Source organism: Canis lupus, chromosome 2, assembly GCF_011100685.1.
Source record: "Canis lupus familiaris isolate Mischka breed German Shepherd chromosome 2, alternate assembly UU_Cfam_GSD_1.0, whole genome shotgun sequence".
NCBI lineage: Eukaryota > Metazoa > Chordata > Mammalia > Carnivora > Canidae > Canis > Canis lupus.
The window spans coordinates 47,399,306-47,423,550 of record NC_049223.1 but is presented as its reverse complement, the minus strand read 5'-3'; the positions used below and the strand labels follow the sequence as shown (position 1 = coordinate 47,423,550).

Genomic DNA, 24,245 nt, shown 5'->3' with positions numbered 1-24,245 from the left:
AAAATGGGAACTGCACTTGTATAATCATCATTGTACAGACCACATAAGAGAGGTACAGAATCGCTTCCTTTTTAGAGGATTTAATTAAAATCATTACTTAAAAATAAGTCTTGTGACAACATCATGATTGGGCTATTTTCAAACTAGAGAACACCTATGAGAATTCTGGGATCCATGAGAAAAGTGTCTCTTCTTAGCTCCTACATGTGTGTTTGCAGAACTCAAAAGTGGAAAGGACTCTGTTAATCTTCTGTTATGGGCTACACTGATTATTTTACGGTTGTCTAAAAAGGGGAGGCATATTGGAATAATTTAATATTTTGTAATATTTTAGAGGGTCATTATAAGACATTCTCTTTTACTCAGTAAGGATTAAATAACCAAGTCTATGTTTTTTATTGCTGATTTCTACGATTAAAGCAAGTACATATAAGCTGAGCTGATTGCAATATAAAGAATTATTCTCTTGGGTCCTACTTGTATTCATTCTCTTTCTACATTTTAAAAACCCATTCATCAATTACTCTGCAGTAGTACCAGGACTTAGCATGCGCATATTATCTTCTCATATTCCATCGCGGTCTTCCAAAATCACGCGTGTGCATGTGGGTATGTACACACCCGCCCACACTCACAAACACATACACACACATGCAGGCACTTATAATGGCATCCAAACATATTTACCCATAATTACATTCTAGGCGCTTTATCGAACAGATATTTTTGCATTCATTTGTGGAAGCTGAAAAGAATCCATGCTAATGTTTGGAGTCTTAAAGCAAACTGTAATCTTATAAACAGTGAGGTGAACCTCAGAGGCAGTAGTCTTTTGATATGCAGCATAAGTGAAACGCTGCATAATATAAAATGATGGCGCTATTAATCCTACGGCACTGGTGGTGCCCAGCCCCCCCCCCCTTCGCTATTGATACCAACACCATTGTCTCTGGCTTTAAACTTCATCAGTATGCAAACGGAGTGTCACTATGATGGGTGGTAACTTGGTTGGATGCACTTTCTACATTTCTGGCAAATGAGTATAATTATTTTCAGAGCTGCGGGCAACTCATGCATGTTTTATCCTCCATCTGGACCAGCACGGTACACAATAGTGATAAAAGATGATTTTCCCCCTTGGATGTTCACAGGCCATCATCGACACAGTCCTGATGAAATGGCCATGTATCCCCTAGCAGTTCTATATCTGCCACAGCTTGACAACAAAATTATTTCCCCATAGTACTAAAACACTTCAAATATTCAAGCCCTCTGTGCATATATTTGTGTTTTGAAGCATTCAGCGTTAACATAATGTGGTAATTTATAAACTGACAAATTAACTATGCAGAAATCACAGAGAGGCCTTATGAGGTCTGCAAAGCAGCAGAAAAGAAAGCAGAAGCTTTTTGCGCTCTGTAATAATAATAATCCTATCAACTGTCGCAGATTGCCCGGCCTCCCATTGTTAGAGCCGCTCGCTCTAAAGCCTGCTTACTGTAGGTGATTCTGCCCCAGCCGCCGCGCCTCCAACCTCGCCAACCAGGAGGCTCGGCTGGGGTTCCATGTGCCATCCTCCTCTGGGGTCCGGGGCTCGTGGAGGGGGGGGGGAAGGGGGCACCAATAAAAAAAAAATGCAAGTTGCCCATATTGATTACTTGGAGCCAGAAATGGTTGTGTGGGATGGAATTTGGGGAGGGTGAGATTTGCCTTCAAGACAGGAAGGGATTTTAGGACTGGCAAAAATCAATAACAGCAAAACTGAGATTATGCATGTGAGAGTACGATCGGCCTTCTTTGTTTCGTGCTTATAAAATCATTTTAATGATTAAAATCCATCATCTTGCTAGCCCGCTTAGCAAGCCCTGGCGATCCTCGCAGACCTACTATTGATCCTTAGACAGGCAGCTGAATGGAGGCAGCATTCATCAAAGGACGCAAAAGAGTGCATTTTCACTTTTATTGTATTAGCTTAATTCTCTTTCAGATGGACTAAAGACTAATTTTGCGAGACCAAGGGGAGAGTCTGCGGATCTTCTGCTGCCCCCATCTGTTTAACACGTAGATTCTTAGAAGGCAGAACAAATTTTTTTAGAGGCAAGAAAGTATTCACAAATTCTTTGTAAACGCACAGAACATTCCTTCACGATATGCCCAACCAGCCTCTCCTCCTTCCTTCTCCACTACGCCCAGCTCTCCACCCCACCGCCCCCAGTCACTGCACACGCGCGCGCACACACACACACACACACACACACACACACACCGTCCTTTAAATGGTATGTACCATGCTACGAGGCCTACCAAACATCAGACACTCTTTATCAGCAGTTGTGCCAGGGTCTCCATGGCAACAGTATAATAGATTTGCCCTTAGTCAATCCCAGAGGCCACATTGAAGCGCAATGCAAAATTTGCTGGGGCCTGAATTCCTTTCAAGCCATGGCTCATGTGTCAGGAAACAAGTCAATGCACAGACAGCGCAGTGCTGAAAGATGGAGAGGAACCTTTTCTCTCCACTGCTGTTTGCTCACAGTGACATTCAGAAGCTCCAGCCCTTCTAGATTGCGTTGCTGTCTTGTTTTCTAGTTATTAATTCACTTCTTTGCGTGGAGAAGAGAGTGGGGGAGGGGAGCGCCATGCTTTGCAATACTAAACCACCAATGAAAGTGCAAAGCAAGCTGCATAAAAACGCAGCGTGCATCTCAGCCTCCCAGGTGATAGAGGATTCAAGATGGCTGAAGCCCACCAAGGCCTTGGGCGCAGCTCTGGGGGGTTGGAGGCACCACCCCCACTCCCCGTGTGGAGCGGGGCCCAGCAGCCCACACAACCTCCTTGACCCACCCTGGAGTGGTATTTTGTGAGACTCGAGCAACCTTCCCCAGGGAAGGAGGGACAGAAGAGTGGACACATGCCCTTGTCCCAAAGCCAATCTCCGCAGGCAGCGACAATTCCCGGGAGCTCACACCTGAAGTTACACTGTGGCTAAAACAAGCACAGCTTCAAAGTTAAACAATCATTTGTTTCAGGTTTATTTTAATCATTAGCTTTGGGACTTACAAGATGATTACTTTGTGGGTTAATTATTTTCTGTGCTTGGCTTTCCAAACCTAATTGCTCAACTTCATTATTGTACATCGCGATCCATAGCCGGTTCCTAAAATTACCTGTCCAAATATTTTCCCTCTTGATTCTCCCGGAGAATTTGCTATTTTTCTCCCTGACTTGGAACTTTGCAGAAATGACTTGGTTGGCAGACACTTGTGTGATTTTGAACACTGAACTAGAGACACTACGGGCCTGTGAAAAGACTCCATCGGTGATAGGATTTGAAAGAAGACTCTTAAGGGGCTTTGCCCAGATGAAGCCTGATTAACTTCAGGGCAGTGGTTCTCACACCTTAACATGCATCAAAAGCACCTGGAGAGTGGTTATAACAATTTCTGGAGCCCTGGTGCCAGAGATCGGGAGTCTCAGGGGCAGGGCCCAGGAGTCAGCATTCCCAGCAAAGTCACAGATGATGCCAGAGCTGCTGGTCCAAGGACCGTGCTTTGGGAACCAGAGCTTTTGGCCAATCTCCATAAGTAAAAAGTTCCTCAACCTCACACTTGAAGTTTGAGTGTTTACCATAACTTTGACTTCAATACTCTTCTAGAAGGGCATTACCTGTCATCCTAGCATGATTACCCCCTTCTCCAGAGGATCAGACCCCCGGTTTCACCCAGCACCTGGGAGACAGGGAGGATGAAAGCAATGGGGAAGAAAAAAATCACCAGGAGATCGGGATATATCCTCAGGCCTAACAACATGCCTGCCACACATTAGGGCTTGATCGGTACTTTGTTTGAATGAATGAATACATGAGTGAGTAAATATGATAGAATTTCAAGGCTTCCATACTTCAGGAAAGAGATCTGACGTCCAGGATCAGATGCTCTGTGTTTTATTTATATTGAAATAAAGTCAAATGTCATACATCTGTTTTTAAAAGTGGCATATGAATTTTTGTGGAGGGAGATTAAATAGTACTTTAAAATCTTCTAGGAAGCTGGAGCCTTAGGGATGAATCATTGTAGGAAGCAAAATCCTTTTATAATTAAAAACATTACTCTCTAATTTATATAGTTTCATAAGTTTGGGTTTTCTTCAAGTGGGAAACATTGCATTTTCATGTCAAGAATCACCAACTTTGCTTCTTACTGCACAAAAGGGTGTATTGCTGCCTGATGTTTTCCACTCAGAATCATCATTTATTTCATTTCCAATTCCTGCTGATTTGACCCTGAAATCTGGGTCATTCTAACAAATAACCAAATAATATTATTAGTTTCAACAGCAACAAAATGTGGAGTCGATAATACATACCACTGACATAAGATGATTCCGCTCCCTTTGACCAGAGTATGGTTACCTGTGCTAAGTGAGCCCTGTGCTAGAGAATGACACCTGTGCGGGGGGCGGGGGGGGGGGGGGGGGGGGGCGGAGGTAAAGTGTGAATTACAGTATGTGCCTTGCGAATTACCTCATCTACCATGAATTCACGATAAGACAGTGGAGGTATTTTCCACCGTGCCTTATGTTAAGTCTTCAGTCCTGAGTTTTTTTCTTCCCAGAACAAGGCCAAGGGCAGGGAAGTGAGCAGCCTCTGAGGCTGGGAGCCTACCGGGCCCCTCCGCCCATCCAGTAGGCAAGGTGCAGTGGGAACAAAAAGCACAGATTTCTCTCTCCCACCGCGCCCCTTGCTTTAGTCCTCGAATAGTATCATCCCCCACGGGCTGGTGAGAAAGAAAATTCTCTTAAAATAAATCCAGATATGCAGAATTGTAGAACTGTTAAACTAGATCTTTGAGAGGGTGGCTCTCGATGCCTCCTTTTGCCAGAGAAGGGAGATCCCAAGATCATGCAAGTAGGTGGTGCCAGAGATGGGGCGTGAGCCCAGTTGCCTACACTCTTGACAGATGTCCCAGGACACCTACTCCAGGCTTTGCCCTCCCTGGAGGGGAGCCCATCACACGGCTTGAGTGGACGTCCCCTCCCACACTCCCCACCTGCCACAGGCTCCCTGGAAGGGAACGTGAATGCAGAGTGCTATCAACAACTTTCAATTCCACAAATATTTATTGAGCACCTGCTGTGTGCCGGGTGCTGCACCACACTCTGACAACACCCGGATGAAAGGACACAGCATTTTATTACAAGGTGGTTACAAGCAGGTAAGTCTATTTTTCATCACCTTACAATAGCTGTCTCCTCTGTGATACTTTGCAAACTGGTGTATGCCCCAGTATGCCTGGAGCCACGGGTTCCACTGGTTGTTACCTCCTGACGTTTCCATTTTCCTTGATTGTAATTACATTATCTCCTTGATTTTATGACATAGATTTTTTTCTAATTCGCGCTTTAAGCTTTGGAAGTGTGGACGGACGCCTCTGACACTCAAAGTATGCATTCAGTTGATGTTGCCCTCTTTCTTTCTTTGTTCTTTCTTTTTTTTTCAGATACAGATTGAGCTTCATCTTCGAATGAGATCTTCGAATTGAGGAGAGCAAGGAACTTAAGTTGTTGTTTTTAACGTTGAGTATTTTAGGTCACTGCACAATGCATCAGTGTTTAAAAGGAACGCCGATACTTCAGCAAAGGCCCTCCTCTGTGGAAGGTGCTTCCAGGTTCTGCCTCCAGAGTCCCCTGTATTTGGACTTTTAGCTCCTCTGCCCCTGCAGACACTTCAGGGGAAACAGAGAAGCCCTGGTTTAGACGAGGCCGTGTTTTAAGTGCCAAAGTGAGGACAGGAAGACATCTGCGGGACAAACCTGGTGCTGAGCATTCCAGTCGGACCCTGGCCCTGAAAAACCATGAGACCACCGCTTCCAGATGAACTCACTCATTTTCATTTTCTAACCATTGCTCCCCCCGAGGAAAGCTGGCCTACCATTGCCTGCTCTCTTGTGTTTTTCCACCTTGCCCCTTGCCTCGGTTCTTTGTGAGCAACGCAAACTTTGGACCTGCCTCGTCTCACTGTCCTGCTCGGCCACCTGTCCAGCCCTGTGTTGGGCAGTAATGACCAGCAGACCGTGGCTTTCTCGCCGAGTGGAGCCGACGCTCTGTGGACCATTGTTTGTGGGGCCACACTGCTGTCCCCCTCGCTGCCCCTATAGGACACTCATCAACAGCTGTGAGAGGCTTGCCATCCTGGCCCATAGAAAAGGCAGGCCTGGAAAGGCTTCTCAGAGCATCAGTTCAGAGGTCCTGCAACCAGCCAGACAATACCCGATTATTCAACGGGCTCCAATTCATTTTCCTCTGCTCCTCCCCCACCGTTACCCTTGAGAGAAAACTAATTTGCAGAAAAATAGCCCCTGCCAGCTAACTTCTCCTCCTAAATGTATGATGACCCCCGAACTCTAGTCTCCGTGGGTACTTGTTCTCAGAGCAAATGCGCAGAGTTCTGAAAAGCAGGCTTCTCCTTTAAAGACCTCCCTCCCCCGTCTTAGTCGGGGAGATGCTTTCTTTTCTTTTTATTCTTTGCTTCTCTTTTTAACACGTGTGCTGAAATTGGCACTTTCTCTTAGCAGTTCACCCCCTTCCCGGGATGAATGCGGGCGGCGATGGCGAAGTGGGCACAATTTTTCCAGTCCCTGCACTAGGCGACCCCGTGGGTGATGGATTCTATGGACCAGCCCCACCTTCCATATCACTATTTAGCGGAGCGCTGGGTCCTGGTGATGCATGGTGGCATCGGAGCGCCCTCCACAAGCCGGGGCGCCCGCCTCCGCTGTTGTCTGAGTAAATAATGGGGCTAATGGCATTTGGTGCAAATGAGACTCCTATGGAACCCACAGTGCGGGCTGATCCTCTTCTTATTTTTCTTTGTCAAGAGCCTGCTTCGGCAGGCAGCGTGGCCTGCCCTCGCCGTCTGGGGGAGGAGGAGGCAAGGTCTCCCGGAGTTCAGGATTTTGTAACTAATATTGAACACCAGCGAGAATGGATGCCAAGGTCGGGTTAAGAATAAAGAAAATTGATTTGGAGGTCAGGGTCACCATGCGAAAGGCCCCGAATGCTGCCAAAATATTTTCCTTATGCTGTTTTTGTTATGGAAAAGACCAGGCCTGCTTAAGGAGGCGAAGAGGTGGGAGGTGAGTGAGGCTGGAGAGAGACAGTCTGAGGGACAGGAGGGCAATCAGAGCTCTAGGATTTACGGGGCGTGGGTCCCCAAGTTTAATTTGCCTGGCGTTTGCCCCCCTAGCAGAGACGCGTGGATGGATAAACACTGATGATCATGTTGTCCCCCCCGCAGAACCGGGCAGTGCTGTACTCTCTCTCTCAACCTCTCTCTCTCTCTCTCTCTCTCTCTATCTCTCCCTCATTCCCTCTTTCCTGCAGCAAAGAAGCTGGAGACAAATTCCTCCAGTTGTATTTGCAGGGGTAAGCTCTTTCATACATCACTGTGATTCCACTTTTCGCCCATGCTTACAACATACCTGCACCGCAGGGCTGTATATTTAAGCAAAATCCCGTTATTATTGGAGCTCTGACCCGATTTTGTTTCTATATTCTGAAGTAGAAAAGACTCCGGTGGCATGAAATTAGCAACACATTCTGCTCGTGTGTTAATTGTGTGAGAGTTTTTGGCAGGAGAATCTCTTAGCACTACCCGGAATTTATTTTTTATTTAAATTTGGTAGTGATTTCATATTGTGTTTAAAGAAAGGTACCACGGCTTAAAACACTTGGGATTTACTGTATGTTCAGAAAAAGAAAAAAAATCTGCCTAATGCAGCGGTGCAGAAGGAATTATGTAATTTTTTTCACTTAGCAGGGAAGCTGCTAGCATTAGATTTCTAATTCATTACAAGAAATTGGCATTCCCAGGAGTGGTTTGGGTTGGCCTTGGACCCCCGTACAGTATCCGAATGCAGTTGTATCTGGCCAGTAGCAGATCACCTGCTCTGATAAAAGCAAAAACACACGAAAAAGAGAAAGTCCAAATCTCCCAGGACAGAGTGGCTACTTTTCTCTAATGGATTCCACTTCTGAGTTCTCCCGAAGACCAAAGGGGACATTGTATGACCATGGTTGCCCCCAGGAACACGAGGAGGGGGAGCGATTCCCAGAAAGGGGAAGGGTGGGCAGACAGGCCAACAGATGTGTCCCACTAAAGAGAATGGACTCTTATCTTAGGGGCAGAAGGCAGCTCTGGAAGAGGAAGAAGTTAAGATAATGATCACTGAGGACTTACTCTCTACCAGCTATTGTATTGGCTGACATATGTCATCTCATTACCCCGGCCACATACTAGGTACGTGATTCTCTGCTCCTGGCCTCCTGCCCACCTCCCTCTCCACACACTCCCCTCCTTGCCCATCACCACCACACCACTGCCGACCGAAAGGCTCTGCGCTGCCCTGGCTGGCTATGAGTTCCTGCTTGTCCTTCGATCACTGTGTGGCTCAGTCTAGTAGTTCAAAGCCAGACAGACAAGGGTTCTTCTCCATGGCACTATTGATTCTGTAACAAGTCCTTCTCCAGAATAAAAGCATGGCCTGGATTTGATTTGTGGTGTGGAGTAGAAAGACATAGACCAGGACTCCAATTCCAGCTTCCTCGGGTTGATGATCTAATCTGTAGTTCTGGGTTTTTGCATCTGAGAGACGGACAGACTTTGGGCCAGGATTAAGGAAGGTAATGGATGCAAAGCTCTCAGTTCTGGGGCTGGTCCGTGGCCTCCTCAGGTCCTTTTGTATCCTGACCTCACAGGCATGGCAGTCACACCTACTGACCCCACATTGGAGACCAGACACCATACCAAGCTAGGCAGAAACAGAGACATCCCCAGACCTATGCCAGGTACGTACTGTGGTGTACGTACCACCCTTCATATAACCCTCACATAACCTGGAAAGGGCTGTATGACCATCCTCCTCGAAACCATGCCTTGATGAGCAGAGCCAGAATTTCACCTGGTTTGTCTGATGCCAAAGACTCTTAACTCAGTGGTTCTCAGAGCGGGCAACATGGAAAGCTTTTAAAACATTGATACACAGACCCCGGAGCCCAGACCAATGGGATGAAGGTAGGATTGAGTATCTGTTACCTTTAAAAGTCACCTGAGGAATCTAATCTGATGGCCAGTGAGCTATGAAAGCATTGTCTTAATTACACTCGACCACCTACCTTATCTACCACTGGCCGTTCACACAAACTAGGGCGTCTGAACTAAGAGAGGAATTTCAAATGCTGGCTGCTCACTAATAATTAGACTAGTATTCACCACTTAAGAGAGGTCTACTGTGGCACAGACACTTTATGCTACCTTGACTCTCATAGCAACCATGCAGGAATGAAATGTGGTCAATTCTCCTGGTTCACAGAACTTACGTAAATAAGTTAGTACCTGGTACAAACAAGCCATCAGTAAATAGTACCGCTGACATCATCACCATCACCACCATCATCATCAACTCTTGACTCCTCATCGCAGCCTCCAGACCCGTCTAGTCTGTCCCCTCACCATCTTGGGGATGTTTGTGCACCTTACCACCGGTAGGCTGCCCCTTATCCTGAATGCCCATCATCTCTCACTTGCACAGCTGTGGCAGGCTTCTAAAACTCCCTGCCTCTAAGCCCATCCTCCTCTAACCCATTTTTGACCAAAAAGCCAGGGTGATCTTTTTAAAACACAAATATCTAACCTTTCCTGGCTGTAAAATGGTGATAACTCTCAAGCCACTGTGTAAGGTTTGGTAGGCTGAGCCCTTTGTAAAAGCACCCAGGGAAGGGGCAGGTGGGTGCCGAATCTTCTCCTTGTTCCCTTTGCCCAGCCACCCTCCTCCTCCCCACTGGAGACTGTATTAGCCCTGAGATCAGGGTGCTTTTTGTGATTTATGTGCCCAGTGTGTGTGTGTGTGTGTGTGTGTGTGTGTGTGTGTGTGAGAGAGAGAGAGAGAGAGAGAGAGAGAGAGAGAGGGAGAGAGAGAGAGAGAGAGAGAGAGAATGCCTTCATTTCAGGAGACGGGCATGTGCTTTTCTAATTCACATAAAGGTTTTGTAGTAACAGCAACTGCCCTGAAGTTGAACCTACTTCACTGAGTTATTATGCTAGACAAATGTGAAAATTTAAATAAAATGGAGGTTCCCTATGGGAGTTGAAATTTGAACCCTGGCTGTCAGTCTCTAAAGCTACTATCCTAACCCCTGTTGTTCCCTGGAATACAGAGAAGGGATGCTCTGGGGGGGGGGGGGGGGGGGGGGGGGGCGGTCTACAGATAGGAAATTCTCTGGGCTTTCTGCAGGCTTTCTGGGAGAGAAGTAGGCCAGCCAGGCCAACCACCTCGTTCCCCTTGCCCATATCACCTAGGAAGGTCTTCACTTCCTTTGACCTTCAAGTAAATGTTGTAAAACTTTGGATGAGAACGTTTTTCTTAGGAGAGGGGAATTTAGGGGACAAGGTTATGCTTGGCATCTGACCTCTGTTTCAAGTAGATTTATTCCAGGCTACCTATTTGATAGGTGAGGTGTAGAGATAAAGAAAATGAGATTTTAATGTGATAATATGTCACTATTCTTCTTTATCAGATCATTGCATTTGCTGGCCCTTGGAGTGAATACTTGGCACAGTGTTTTGGACCCAGAACACCCTTAAAAATAATCTACTCCAGTGGGTGGCATCCAAGAGCCCCTTAAGGATGAGGGTCTTCACATGACCTTTTAATATCTCTGAGCTTATATGTGTGGTAAGTTGGCATGGACTCACTAAAACATCCACTTCTTTGTCTTTGACTAAAACTTTAGTAATTTAATATGTTAAAGCTGTGGACATCTCATGCTAAGTTCTGGCTAGGAGTTATGTCTTCCATTGATAAAAAATGAAAATGAAATCACTCTGATCTAAAAATATCCCACTTGGAGCCCCTGGCATAGTCCTGCTTCCTAGACCAGGGTTTAGCTCCACCACACCAAACTGTCATTCTCTTGACCTTAAGATCAGTGATGAATTTTGTTGAATAATTAGTTTCTAATCAGGCAGCTTGAATTTCAATACTTTTTTTTTTTTCAAATTTCATTTTAAAGGAAACTTTAAGCTACTGTAAAGTGAAAGCCAGATCACTTAGCATCAAAATGGAAATACTGTGTCTAAATGCAGGACACTAAATACTGTGGAAACAAAGCACTGTACCCCAACTCCGGCTAACTACAGTTGCTTACTGGGGATCTTACCCTGATGCCTAGTCACTCGTCAAAAGAAGGGTGGGGGAGAGGAGGCCATATTGAAACGCTGTTAAGGAAAAAGTGGTCCTAACCAAGGCTTTCTCTAGACTTTTTATGGAGATGCAATAGAAAAGGGAATACTTTTCTCACAAAAACTATTTCATGTTCCTGATGCCTTTACCCCCAAGGAAGAAATTCCAGGTTGCAGAGGTGGAAAAAGAAGTCAGAAATGGAGCCTCTGGCACCATCCACTGTCATCCCCTTTCCAGTCTGACCAAAGACTCACTCTCTTTTCCTCTTGGATGAACCATCTCTACATTTTCTTCTCCAGAGCCCACTGATCCCTTTTTTCTCATTTGTTCTCCCACCCCTTTCAGGGCCCTGTGTCTACTTTGCTAGGTCTCAAGCCATGGGGTTCCTAGCAGGCTGGAGATGGGGCTTTGGGTCTTGGAGACAGAAAAATAAAGAGTGGTGGAGGCAGAGAGCTGGTGGTGGTGCTGGGTGGAGCCCACTGTTCTCAATCAGGTCTGATATTCCTGCTTAATAGTCCAGGCTTGTTTAGTTCTTCTCCCCATTTCCACTGTACAACTGAGCCTCACCACTAACTCTGACACTGATGAAGCCCTGCTATAGCCCCTTTCTCCCTTTGCCCCCCTTTTCTGTGACCCTACTTCTCCACAACAAGCAGGATGCTCTCATCCTGTCCCCTCTAGCCTTTACTTTGTCCTTCCTTCCTGAAGCACTCATAAATTGCAATACTACTTTGGCATTCAGTGATGTAGGCTAGGGAGATTATTTAAGTGCCCAACATTTTCTGTCCTGTTCACTACACTACCTCAGTGAATTTTGGAAATTTAACCATCAGAAACCAAAGAGAATGGTGTTATAGCTACCAGCTTCCTTGTTACCTAAATTTCTCAATTATTTACTTCTGCTCTTGTGTCCTTTGTATTTTGTCTATGCTGCAAAGCCCTGATTATCTAAACTCTGGGAAATGAACTAGGGGTGGTGGAAGGGGAGGTGGGCGGGGGGTGGGGGTGACTGGGTGGCGGGCACTGAGGTGGGCACTTGATGGGATGAGCACTGGGTGTTATTCTGTATGTTGGCAAATTGAACACCAATAAAAAAAAATTTATTTAAAAAAAAAGAATTTGAAGGAGACGGCAAACATTCAGTCCCTAATGCATACAGTTAAATAGTTAATAAATTGCATTTATTATTTAAAAATAAATAAATAAATAAAACTCTTTTATCCAGAAACTCTGTTTCACAACCTGAAATGAGGTTGTGCTATTGGACGTGTTTTATTTACTTTGAAAACTGTCTAGCTCACCTGAACCCCTGCTTGTCTGACTTCATTCAATGCCTGTCTAGATTCTTCAGATCATCAGGGCCCTGGGGAGCCCCAGTCCATTTTCTTATTGTTTAACCTCTGCTGCAGAGCAACTCTGATTTCAGGCTTACTTTGTATGATGGAGACACGTGCCATGTTATCTGAATCCCACAGTTGTTCCACTAGCTTTGTTCTTGCATACTTTTAAAACCCACACTAAAAACATAAGAATTGGACTCTTTGAAACTTCTTTTGTATTCTGAGACAAGATAGCCAAAGGGAAAGGATTCTGTCCTGCATTTAGACACCCGTATTCTTGGATTGGTTCTACAGTTGACTGTATAACTTAAAACAAGTCCCTGAATTCCCATGTATTGCTGTTTCTCAATCAGCCAGTATGGATGTATAGTATCTAAGCTTCCTTATTAGATGATGTTCTGTCAATAACAGAGAGTATAGCTTTAGAAAAGTTTATAGGGGACTATCATTTTATACTTAATCTAGAGAAAAAGTCCTTAATACTTATTTTCATAATATCTCATATTTGGCAATAGTAAGGTTAAGAAGTGTTAATGGAAAACCGGCATCAGATTGAGGTTTTCTCTGGAAAAAATCAACATTTCCAGCAAATGAGCACCCTCACTCTGCTTGAACATTTCCCATAACAGAAAGATCACTACTACCTTTAAAGTTTCCATTATTGAACTCTTAGTTAGATCTTACTTTCTCACATAAAGCAAAAAAAATCTCTTTGGGAAATTTTCATCTGCTTGTCCTATTGCAATTCAATTTTTCAACCATTTACCAAACACCTCCTATGTGCAAAGTCCTGTGACAGTCATCTGGGGTTACAAAGATTAAGTCAGCTTGGTTCCTGCACTCAAGATCTTTGCAAATATTCTACAAATGAAAGGTTGAATATGGTGTTAGATATTTTAAAACAGAGATACTCCATTACTAGCTAAGATGTAGTAATAGAGACCTTCCTATCTGGAACAACCAAAATGATGAACAAAATTTGTGCAACAGTAATTTTTAAAACACTGGATATTTGGCAACCAAAACCAGTGATTCCCAAGAGATAGGAAACAAACAATTGCCCCTATAAAAGCTAACTGCTTTGAGGGACTTTTCAGGCCCTTGTGCAGGGGTGGGAATTCTAGGCACAGGAGTCCGGTGGATTCCCTGAGAGAAAACAGGGTTGATTCTTGGAGACCAAGGCAGCTAGAGTTTGCAGAACAGGCTACGGAAGAGGAGAGAGCTGCACAGAATAAGAGTATCAGACATCTACAGAGCCCCCCCCCTTGGATATTTAGCAGAGTATTGATCAAGGAATGCATATGAGTAAGCTACCCAATGAGGAAGTTACCACCCAGAAAAATTAGAGGGAGCAGGACCATGAATAGTGCCTGTTTCTACCAACCAGACTAAAAAGGCTCATAATTCATAGGGCATATACTCAGAAGGGTAATTCATAGGGTAGAGTACTCAGAAGGTTTTTTTTCCTCAGTACTGAAAAATAATTCACCCTAGACTAAACACAGTTCTGGTTCCACCTAACAAATCTTAAAAACAAGAACCAAAAGGGAGCAAACTGTTTACAAGCAATTTAACTGCATCCCAGAACAAAGCTCAAGAATATTTATAGGAATATAAAAATAGCCAGAACCCAGCAAAGTAAAATGCACAAAGTATGGCATCCAGTAAAAAATTACCAGTTATGCAAGGAGGCAGGAAAATATGATCAATAATGAGGGCAAATAACAATCAATCAAAACCAGTCCAGAACTTACATAGATGTTAGAATTAACAGACAAGGACATTCAAACAATTATTAAAACTGTACTACAGGTAGTCAACTAGTGAAGTACAAACATGGGAGATATTTAAAAGACCCAAGATGAACTTCTACTGATGAAAGCTATAATTTCTGAGGTTAAAAATTACACCAAATTACGGATTGGATATTGTTAGAAAAAAAACTTTAGAGAACTCTAGTAAATAGCAGTAGACACTCTTTCTAATTAAACACAGAGAGAAAAAAGAATGGGAAAAAAAGGAGACTCACTGCTCTTTGGGACAACTTTAAGCAGTCCAACAACCACATAACTGCGGTCTGCAAGGGAGTAGATGGAGTGTGGAGAAAGAATTAAAGCCCAAGCATAGGAAACATAAAGCAAACTATACCAACAAACATCATAAAGAAATTATTCAAACCAATGATAAAGAGGAAATCTCAAAAGCAGTCATAGAAAAATGATATTATGTACAGAGGAACAATAGCAAAAGAATGGCAGTGGCTTCTCAACAGAAATAATGCCAATGAGGTAACAATGAGCAATATCTGTAATGATGAACAACTGTCAACCTAGAATTCTATACCCAGTGAAAATACCTTTCAGAAATGAAGACTAAATAAAGACTTTTTAGACACACAAGAGAAGAAAGACTTTGTCACTGGGAGATTCATGCTACAAGAAATGTTAAACAAAGTCCTTCAGGCAGAAGAAAAAATAACAGATCTACACAAAGGAATGAAGAGCCCTGGAAAGGATAAGTAGATAAGACATTTAAAAATTAACTAAAGCTGTCTAAAAGATAACTGGCTGTTTAAATAGCAATGAAAACTAATGTAAAGGAAAGTTGATTATATATATATAAACATATATATGAAATGTATGACAAAAATAGTGTGAAGCCCTAGAGGGGAGAAATGGATGTATCCTATTATAAGGTTCTTAAGCTATGTGTGAAGTACAATGTAACAAAACAATAAGTTTTAGCTAAGAAGACAATGAAGGAGATCAAACAGAATCATAAAAAAATACTCAACCTAAAAGAAGGGCAGAAATAGAGAATAGAAGATAGGAAAAAATAGATATTGTCATCCACTCTGGTCTCAAGGCAAAAACTCTATATCCCTTTCCAGAATAAAACACATAAGGTTCCCCTTATGTGGAAATGCTGCCAAGATCTTATCTGAAGCAAGTGCTTCACAAAGTGATGCTTGTCCTCCCCAAGGTCTGACCTTGCCCTGCTCTTATTACCAATAACTGGAGTCAGGTCTAAGCACAGCCTGATTCAGGAATAGGATGCTCACTCATTGTACACTTGCTCATTTGCAAGACCTGGCAAATAGGTATTGGCAGAAACCAGCAAAACACTCATAGAAGCACACATTGAGAGGGTGAGACAATGGAGGCCTGAAGATGAAGGTGAATGGGAAGAATTCATTGAGATGGGAGCATTCTTCCTTGACTCAGGACCTAACATCCTGGCAAAAACATCAGGATCCAGTCATAATGCATTGCCAGCACGACTCTTTAAAGCTTGGCTGTAGCAATGGATTACAGTAAATAAGATAGAGTTGCTAGAATGAACTTGGAAGACTATCAAGGAAGGGCCAAGGGGCAGGGGATGGATTTATTAGTGAGATCAGAGAAGTCTCCACCTGTTTCTAGTCCCCAAGAAATCCCAAAGGCCATTGCCTTGGCCAAAGCAGTAAGAAATGCAGTGATGAAAAAAGCACCGGTAACTCCAATAGTGCCTGTCCCCTGCACCCTGGAGTTGATAGGAAGAAATGATGCCATAAGTCTAAGCAACTTGGCATCAGTAAGAATGATAGAGTTCTAGAATGTCATGTTATATGAACACAAGAGCTGGAAGATGCTTTGACCCTTAGACACCTATGGCAGTGGCTGAAAGACCAGCGTGTTCCCAGTGATGAGAGAGACTAAGATAGTACCTGACTTGTAGAACTGCGAAAAGAAACTGTGAGCTGGCACAAGCACACCTCAAAGCATATCCCATAGGTCCACAGACCCTCGTGGTAGTTATTCCCCTGTTTCTCAAGTGCATTATTTGGATGAACAAAGTAGCTGATGGTATCCTTCTACTGGTTTCCTGAACTACAGGGTAAGAGCCATTAAGTGGGAAGGGCCAAGTGGAAGCCTCTGAAACTATCCATCCCCAATCCCACCAGCCAAGGAAGTAAACCCAAGTCAACACTGCATCCTGAAAGAGAATTAATGCCACTCTTAAAGTACATGGGGATGATATTCTCTATCATACCCATGTTAGCTAATTCACCTGTATGGCCCTTGAAAACATAAACTAACAGATCGTGAGGGATGATAGTTGGACTACCATCAACCACCACAGGGTAGCACCAGTCTCAGTTGCTGAGCAATAGATGATATTTTTACTAAAACAGATCAACACAGCCTCTGGCATTCCGTATGTTGTTACTGATCTGATGAACATATTCTTTTTAACCTATCATCAATAACCAGGATCAAAAGTCAGTCTCATTTAAGTGGGAAGGACATCAGTACACATTCATAGTCTTGCTTGAGGCTATGTGAAGTCTCTCGTGCAATGGCAAAGTAGTCTGCAGGGGTCTTCACTGCCTTAATATGTGGGACACTATCCTGATGACATCATACAAATTTAACCCTCTAAACAGAGATCGCAAGTCCTGTGTCAGAGAAATAAAACCCCACAAAGATACTCCAAGCTGCAACATCACTGACATTTTTCAGGAGTCCAGTGATCTGAGGCGTGCTGCTATACCATCTTTGAGGTAAAGGACAGGATGTTAAATCTTATACCTTACTCCCGTCTTCTACTGCTGCATAATAAGCCACAACAAAACCTAATGATGTACAACAACTACCATGTTATTATGGTCACTGGTTCTGAGGGTCAGAATTTTGGAATGTCTTGTTTCAACTTCTCGATTTTTGCCAGCTTTTCTAAATTGGGGTTCCACAGAAGAATTAAGCCCTGATGCCCTCAGACATCCATTTGTATATAACGAACTAATTTCCCTCTTGTGCATCTAGAATGGTACTTGGGAGAATGGGAAAAAAAAAATAGTCACTCAACCGCTTTGTCTTGTGTGGCGCAGATGAGGAACCTCAGTTGAGAAAGGCTGGCTGGAGCTTTAAGTGGGGAAACTCCCACAGCTGAGGGTGACACAAACTGGACTAGAATCTTACGGAATCATCTTCACCTATATTTCTAGTGCCTAGGCTGGGGCACTTGAAGGCTAGGCTCAGGAAGGACCATGAGGTGGAGCACCAACACATGGCCTCACCATGTGGGTGTTCCAACTGTGTTCCAACTGTGATTTCTTCACAGTGTGGCAGCTTCAGGGTAGTTGGAAGAGCAAGTGTCCTAGTGAACAAGGGAGACAGCCATTTATGACATAGCCTCTGAAGTCACAGAATGTGTCTTCTGTTGTCTTCTCTAACTTGAAATAGTAAAAAGCCCTACCCAGATTCCAGAAGAGAAAACATGGACCTTGTCTCTTGATGGCAGAAGTGTCAAAGAATTTTGAGGTGCTTTAAAGCCACTAAAAATCTTTAGAAATTAGAAGCAGCATATGTCACTCTTGGGAATACTGCTCTAATTCATTTATTGGGTGACCTGGAAGGCTGCCAGTTTTGAGTGTCAGAGCAAAATCTGCAGCAGATCTTGCCATAAGTGGCCCTGCCACTCAGGCCATATGACAAGTAGATCTAATGGTGTTATCTGCTGTGAATAAAGATGTGGTGTGTGTGTAGTCTCTGCCAAGCCCATAGATCCTTGAGTTCCAGAACTAGACTTTCCTTCTGCAGTAAAAAACTAAAACCCATTTGAAAAGCAGCTCCTGAGCCCTCATAGAGATGGATCTTCTGATCATGGGACACCAAGTGACCATGCAACCAGAACTGCTCATTATGAGCTGGGTAGTATTAGACAGACAAAGTCAGACAGGCACAGCAGCAGTACATCATACAGTGGAAATGGTTCACTCGAGACTGGGCCAGAAGGGATCCAGAGGACACAAGGAAGTTCCATCTGCCTCAGATTCCTGTGTTATCTATCTCTTGCTCAGTTCACACCTAAGGCCTTATAATTCCCTACAGCCAATCAATGAAGAAAACAAAACAAAACAAAACAAAACTTAGACCTAGTTCATAGATGGGTTGTCTTGACAAGTTAGTGCCAGCAATAATTGGACCACCGTACTAGAGCCCTGTGCAGAGTGGCCCTGAGGAATAGTGAAGGTCACTCCTCCCAACGAGCAGAGCTGTGAACAATGCACTTGCTCCTTCACTTTACAGGTGGGGGAAGCTGTCTGAGTTCCGGGTATATCTAGACCCACGGGCCATGGCAAATGGCTTGCTGGTTGGGTTGGAAACCTCAAAGGTTTGAAGTCTGGAGACAAGAGACCATGGAGAAAATCATGCAGATGGACCTATGCTACCAGGCACAGAGCACCTGGATCTCCAATTCAAATCCAGGCCCACCAGAGCACCTCCCCTACAAGGGTGGCACTGAACCACTAAGTGGAAAGATGTCCTGAGGATGCCAGCCAGCCTCTCTCCCTAGCCCCTTTGGGACTTGCATGACAGAGGGGACACAGGTCAGAGAGAGAGCATCTGCATGGCCCCAACAGTATGAGTGCCATCTCACCACGACCAGTCTAGCAACCACTGTACTGAATCACTGGAACTGCCATATTGGTCACTAGAGACTGGCAAGGAACTCTCCATATGGCAGATGGTCCTTGAGGAAACCAGCCAGTCACTTGGAGGTAGGTTTTTTCCATCAGACACCCTCTATCCTCGAAGGACCACTGACTCAGCCTTACCAGAAATGGATATGGGTTTGCCTTCCCTGACCCAGTGTCTCTGCCAACACTACCATCGACTCAACCATTCTGATGTATGTACACATCTAGATGTTTGAGGAGTTAACATCCCAGGGACAACCCTTGACTGATTGGTGCCAGGAGCCAGGAAGTGATCCATCCTCACTTTCTCTCCTTGAGAGGATGGATGGTCTTCAAATGTCCAAGGAGCTTGGAGCCCCTTTGACCCCACCAGGAACCAGCTCAATAAACACCTTGGATTGACTTCCTTTCCGTCTTGTTTGACATCTTTTATTCCCCCTCAATCCTGGGGCCTGTGTTTCCCAAATCAACCACCTCCATCACCCTCCTGTCTCAGGTTTTGCTTTCTGAGAGAACCCAGGCTAAGACACTATCCCAGACTTCACAAAACATTATTTTCCCGTGAAGTGAGATGTCCATGTGCTGTAATTCAAGCAATCTATACTCACATGGACAACAAGGTGCTTTTTTATTTGTTTGCTAGCTTGCTTGCTTGTTTTCGGGTAAGAAAAAAAAATTGAAGAGCCCAAAATATCAGGCTTCTGCTTAGGTTATGGTAGATTCTAGTTGTGGATGCAATGCCCATCACTGGTCTGTAGGTAGGCTGTGCGGGTGAGCCCTGCACAGGGGGCTTGGCTGGGGAGTGGGTGGACCTTCCCTCACCAAGCAGAGTCCTGGCACAGGCTGCCATCTGCCCAGAGGAAGGGGGCCTGCTTGCAATGCCCAAAAGGAACTGGTGGCTCATTAAGTACTGTACCTGCGAGGTGCTTCCAAGGAAGCCACATTCCCTATACACCAGAAAATCATCCTATAGACCAGCAACGTGGGGTCTTTCGATTCGTGTTGGTGGCACAGCTTCTCTTGTGGTGGTAACTGATCATATTTCACTGTAAAAGGAAAGATGAAGCTGATGAAAAATCTAGTTATAAATCCTCTAAGAGGAAGCCATGAAAGAGATGCAGGTAAGCTTGTTTCCAAGAAATGAACCAAAAGAGCAGGAGGGATTGTGGGACGTATGGCCCAGGCTTTAAGAACTGGTGAATTCCAGTCTGAGCTCTTTCAGTTACCTCAACATTTGGTGCTGGCTTTTCCTCATGGCCCTCCCTGACTGCTCCTGACCCTTCTCAGGTGAGTGGTTAAACTGACGGCAGTGCCCCTGACATCTTCTGTCCAAGGAGGGAGCCTGTCCGCATCCTCTCCGTCAGCCCAGGGCAGGGAGCTGAACTGGAATGCATAGTTGCCATGGCTCTCCAGCATGCACATTTTGGAAACTGAGGACACCCCCCCCCGCCCCCGCCCCGGGTGGACCTGGACCCTCAGATTCTCACAACTCTGCTCTTTCTTCTGATTTCCAGGAATGTGAGACTGCGAAGCAGCCACTCACTCACCCCTATCTGCCGGATGCCTGCTGTCAGGGCGGAGGTGGGGGGTGGGGGGTAGGGGGGGGTCCACACACCTGCAGGAAGTGAGCCAGGAGGAAGTGAGATTTGAAAGGTGGATGAGATTTCTGCAGACTGCAGACTGTTACCTGCACGGTGGCGAGAGTGTCCCGAAATGTGAGGGACTTGTTTTGCATCTTGCACAGGCAGAGAGTGTGGACCCACTTCAAACCCAAGAAGGTGATCCCCTCGGCTTCAGAGCGGCAGGGAGGGAAAGAGTGGCCCTTTTGTGTCACACTGGAACCCCACTTCCTGGTCAGAGTCCCAGCTCTGCTGCTTATCAGCTCTGTGACTTGAGGCAACTACTCTAACATCTCTGTGCCTCAGTTTCCTTATGTGGGAACTAACGACATTGCGATGTGCCCAACCCGGTTCAGAACTCTTGACTCATACATGTACTCACGTCTTCCTCCTAATGATCCCTTGAACCATACACTATTCTTGTCCCCATTTTACAGAGGAGAAGAGAGTCACACAGCTGGGGAATGGCAGGGGCAGGACTCAAACCCAACAGTCTGCTCCACGGTGCTGCTCTTAGCCACTGGATTAGGAGGCAAACATCACCTCCCTCACAGGGTTCGCTGAGGGATGGAAGTGAGTTCATCAGGAGGAGGGCTGAGAGCACACTGTGCTGGCCGCCTGCCCCATAAGTGTGAGGCGTTGCTATCCTGCTGTGGGCTGGGGCGTAGAGCTGGGACAGCAGGGGCCAGCCTGGGACAGTGGGGGTGATGTGGGTCTACTTTTCCCCGGCAGTGGGGGCAACGGGGAGAGATGCACAACTCTCTCTCTCTCTCTTTCTCTCTCTGGAACAGTCCAGAAAGAATTTCCATGCTCCCTTCGGGCCAGGTGACCTGTGATCCCATCCCCATGCTCCTGAAGCTCTGAGCACAAGCAGAAAAACCAGGTCACTCACCTCCTAGTGCCCCAACAGGCTCTTGCTTTCCGTTCCAGAGGAGACATCCCTTCTCTTCAGGGGGCTGCCACTGGGGCCTCCACCCCCTGCGTGGGCCAGGCGTCCCCATCACCAGACCCGCTTCCTCCCTCCTCTGCCCCATCTGTGTGCACTGACCCCTGTGAACTGTTCTCCTTGACTCCCTCCTTCCTGTTGGGCTCGGGCAACGGGAGGCAGCAGCAGGGAAAAAAAGAAGGCAGGAGAAAAGGGGTCAGAGTATTTCCTCCCTGCTTCCCCGGTGTCTGACAGGGGCTGTGACCCTTGGCCACGGCAGCTTCTGCCGAGGGGATCCCTCCTCCACAGCACCTGCCCCTGGGCTCCGGGGAGTGGCTTCCCGCTGCTCCTAGGGGTGCCCCCACCCCTCTCTGCTGCCCTTCCCCATTCCACACCCCTGCCAACTATGCCTTAACTCATGCTCCGCCTTTCCACCGGTGGGTCCAACTCAGGTCCCAGCCAGGCCCACGGCTGCTACACTCACACGCAAGGGGATCGCTCTACCCAGGAAGGCCAAGGTTAGGGCCTTACTTGTCCCATTGTCATCCCCAAAGCTAAGCCGATTGAAAATGTTGACTTGTCAATATTGAGTAACATTAAAATTTCAAAATGATCGATGAGCATAAGGAAACAAATACCACGCACACTCTCAGCACACAGAAGCACCGTGTAGCACGCACAGTTTTCCTTATCACAAAGGGATCATCCGGCATTGTTTTACTGGCTCAAACATATTGTGAATAATTTTCTTGCCCAGGAAATATACGTCAGGGGCTCCTGGGTGGCTCAGTGAGTTAAGTGTCTGCGTTCGGCCCTGTTCATCATCCCAGGGTCCTGGGATCGAGTCCTGCATCGGGCTCCCTGCTCATCGGGGAACCTGTTTCTCCCCCCTCCCTCTCTGTCCCTTCCCTCACTGGTACTCTCTGTCTCTCAAATAAGTAAATAAAATCTTGAAAATAAATAAATGAACAAACTTCAACACTAATGAAGTTACTTCTAAAACCTCTAACTCAAAATTCCTCACAGCTGCATAGTATCCCGCGTAGGGGCGCTGCTATATTTTAATCAGGCCCCTGTTGATGAACATTCAGGTAGGTTCCAATTTTTCCCTGTTATAAACACTGCTGCAATAAACACCCCTGTACAATATAAAATACTTGAAAATACAACCGATAAACAGTCTTCCTACAGCAAAAGCCGCACATATGCTGCAGCAGCGGGGTCACCCCCTCTCAGGAGATAATAATATCTGCCTTCCCTGCCTCCCACTGATGTTGTGAGGTTCAACTGAGAAAATGGATAAGTCAGTCCTTTATAGACTGTAACGTGTATGGGGTGACTCTTACATAGGATCTAATTCTTTCACAACGACCCTGCAAGGCAAGCATGGTGGATACGTCCTCGAGGCACATTGTGCTGACAATTTTGCCAGGCATAAAGAAACTGAAGGCTTACTTTTAGGCTTTTATACATTTATGCCTCTTTAGCACAACAAAGAATTGTGTGTAAGAAAAGCAGCCTTCCAGTACCAGAGTAAACTACCAGCTGGTAGTACATTCGAGCTGTTCTGGTGCATGTTAACTCATGGTGTGCCTTCCAGAGGGCCGTGTCCAACAACTGAAGGAATCTGATTCATCTGAGAGGTCCCCGGGGCTCTGAGGTCCCTCACTGCCAATGTTGTTTACCCCACCCCCTAGGAGCTGATTTAGTCATGATAACTACTTTCCAGTCCTTTCCTGATAGTCTCTTCCAAAAAGCACTTAAGATAAAACAGAAATTGCTTGATTAAAAAAAAAAAATTGAGCAGCAGTTTAGGGTTTTTTTTTTTTTTTTAATTAGGACTTTTATGTCAAGTGGAGAAGCTACATTGACATTTCATATAAAAACCACCCCATCACTCAAAAGAAGGCAGTTTGGGATGAATTCGTGATTTACCTTGTTCAAATCTAAGTTCGTGGATGTTCTCTGCTCTTGCTGAGGTAATACTATTAAAATGTCAAGCAAAGTTTCCTGGAGCAACAGTCCTCCACAGCTTTCAATTCTTAATGAAAGGTACCAGACAAGTTTTCAAAATCTGACTTGAGTCACGCTTAATGCTGTTTGTTAACTAACGTGAAAAGAAAAGGGTTCGATGCATTAAAGTGGTGATGCTCCACCAGGGAAGATGATGTTCTGAGGCAGGATGTTCTTTATGATTGCTTCTTTTCTATTGTGGTTTCGTTTACCACAAAAATTCAATAAAGGGGACATAACCCTACGTTATAACACCATGAAGTGTTTTGATTTTAAATCCCTGTGAATTAAGAAGAGGCACCAAGCCATCTCTCTCTTTTCTCAACTACTTGCTCATTTTCATCGCTTCTGGGAAGGACAGAAAGGAGGAGCAGGATATGGTGTTTGTGTGCCAGATATAACTCACCTCAACAGCACCAGAGGTCCACAGCCTGCTTTCTGAGTGAGTCAAGGAAGCACCTGGCACCTAGTCTCACAACCGGATCTAGGGGTCTTGGCAAGGAAAGGTGTGCACGCCTCGCAGAGATGCTGAAATTGCCTTTGTTTCCTTCCTTCCTAATCTTAGGTCTGTAGATATTTCACTGTTTCCATGGGTTTATTCATTTCTATCACCACCACCGCCTCGTGGATTTTTTTTGTGGTTGTGTA

General features: G+C 45.2%; 1 long non-coding RNA gene across 4 annotated transcripts in view; it reads left to right on the top strand.

Annotated features, from left to right (window-relative positions):
* Positions 1-19,431, top strand: part of LOC111092336 — a 34,192-nt gene extending 14,761 nt beyond the window's left edge. Inside the window, exons 2-8 of one of the 4 annotated variants that reach the window (XR_005355586.1) lie at positions 5,499-7,133; positions 7,381-7,422; positions 8,179-8,296; positions 8,755-8,844; positions 9,369-9,540; positions 10,573-10,730; positions 18,649-19,431. This is a non-coding gene — a long non-coding RNA (uncharacterized LOC111092336). Of the gene's footprint in view, positions 1-5,498; positions 7,423-8,178; positions 8,297-8,754; positions 8,845-9,368; positions 9,541-10,572; positions 10,731-18,648 lie in introns of all 4 variants that reach the window. The other 3 variants (XR_005355587.1, XR_005355585.1, XR_005355588.1) reach the window with 3 other exon arrangements.
* The last annotated feature ends 4,814 nt before the right edge of the window (positions 19,432-24,245 follow it).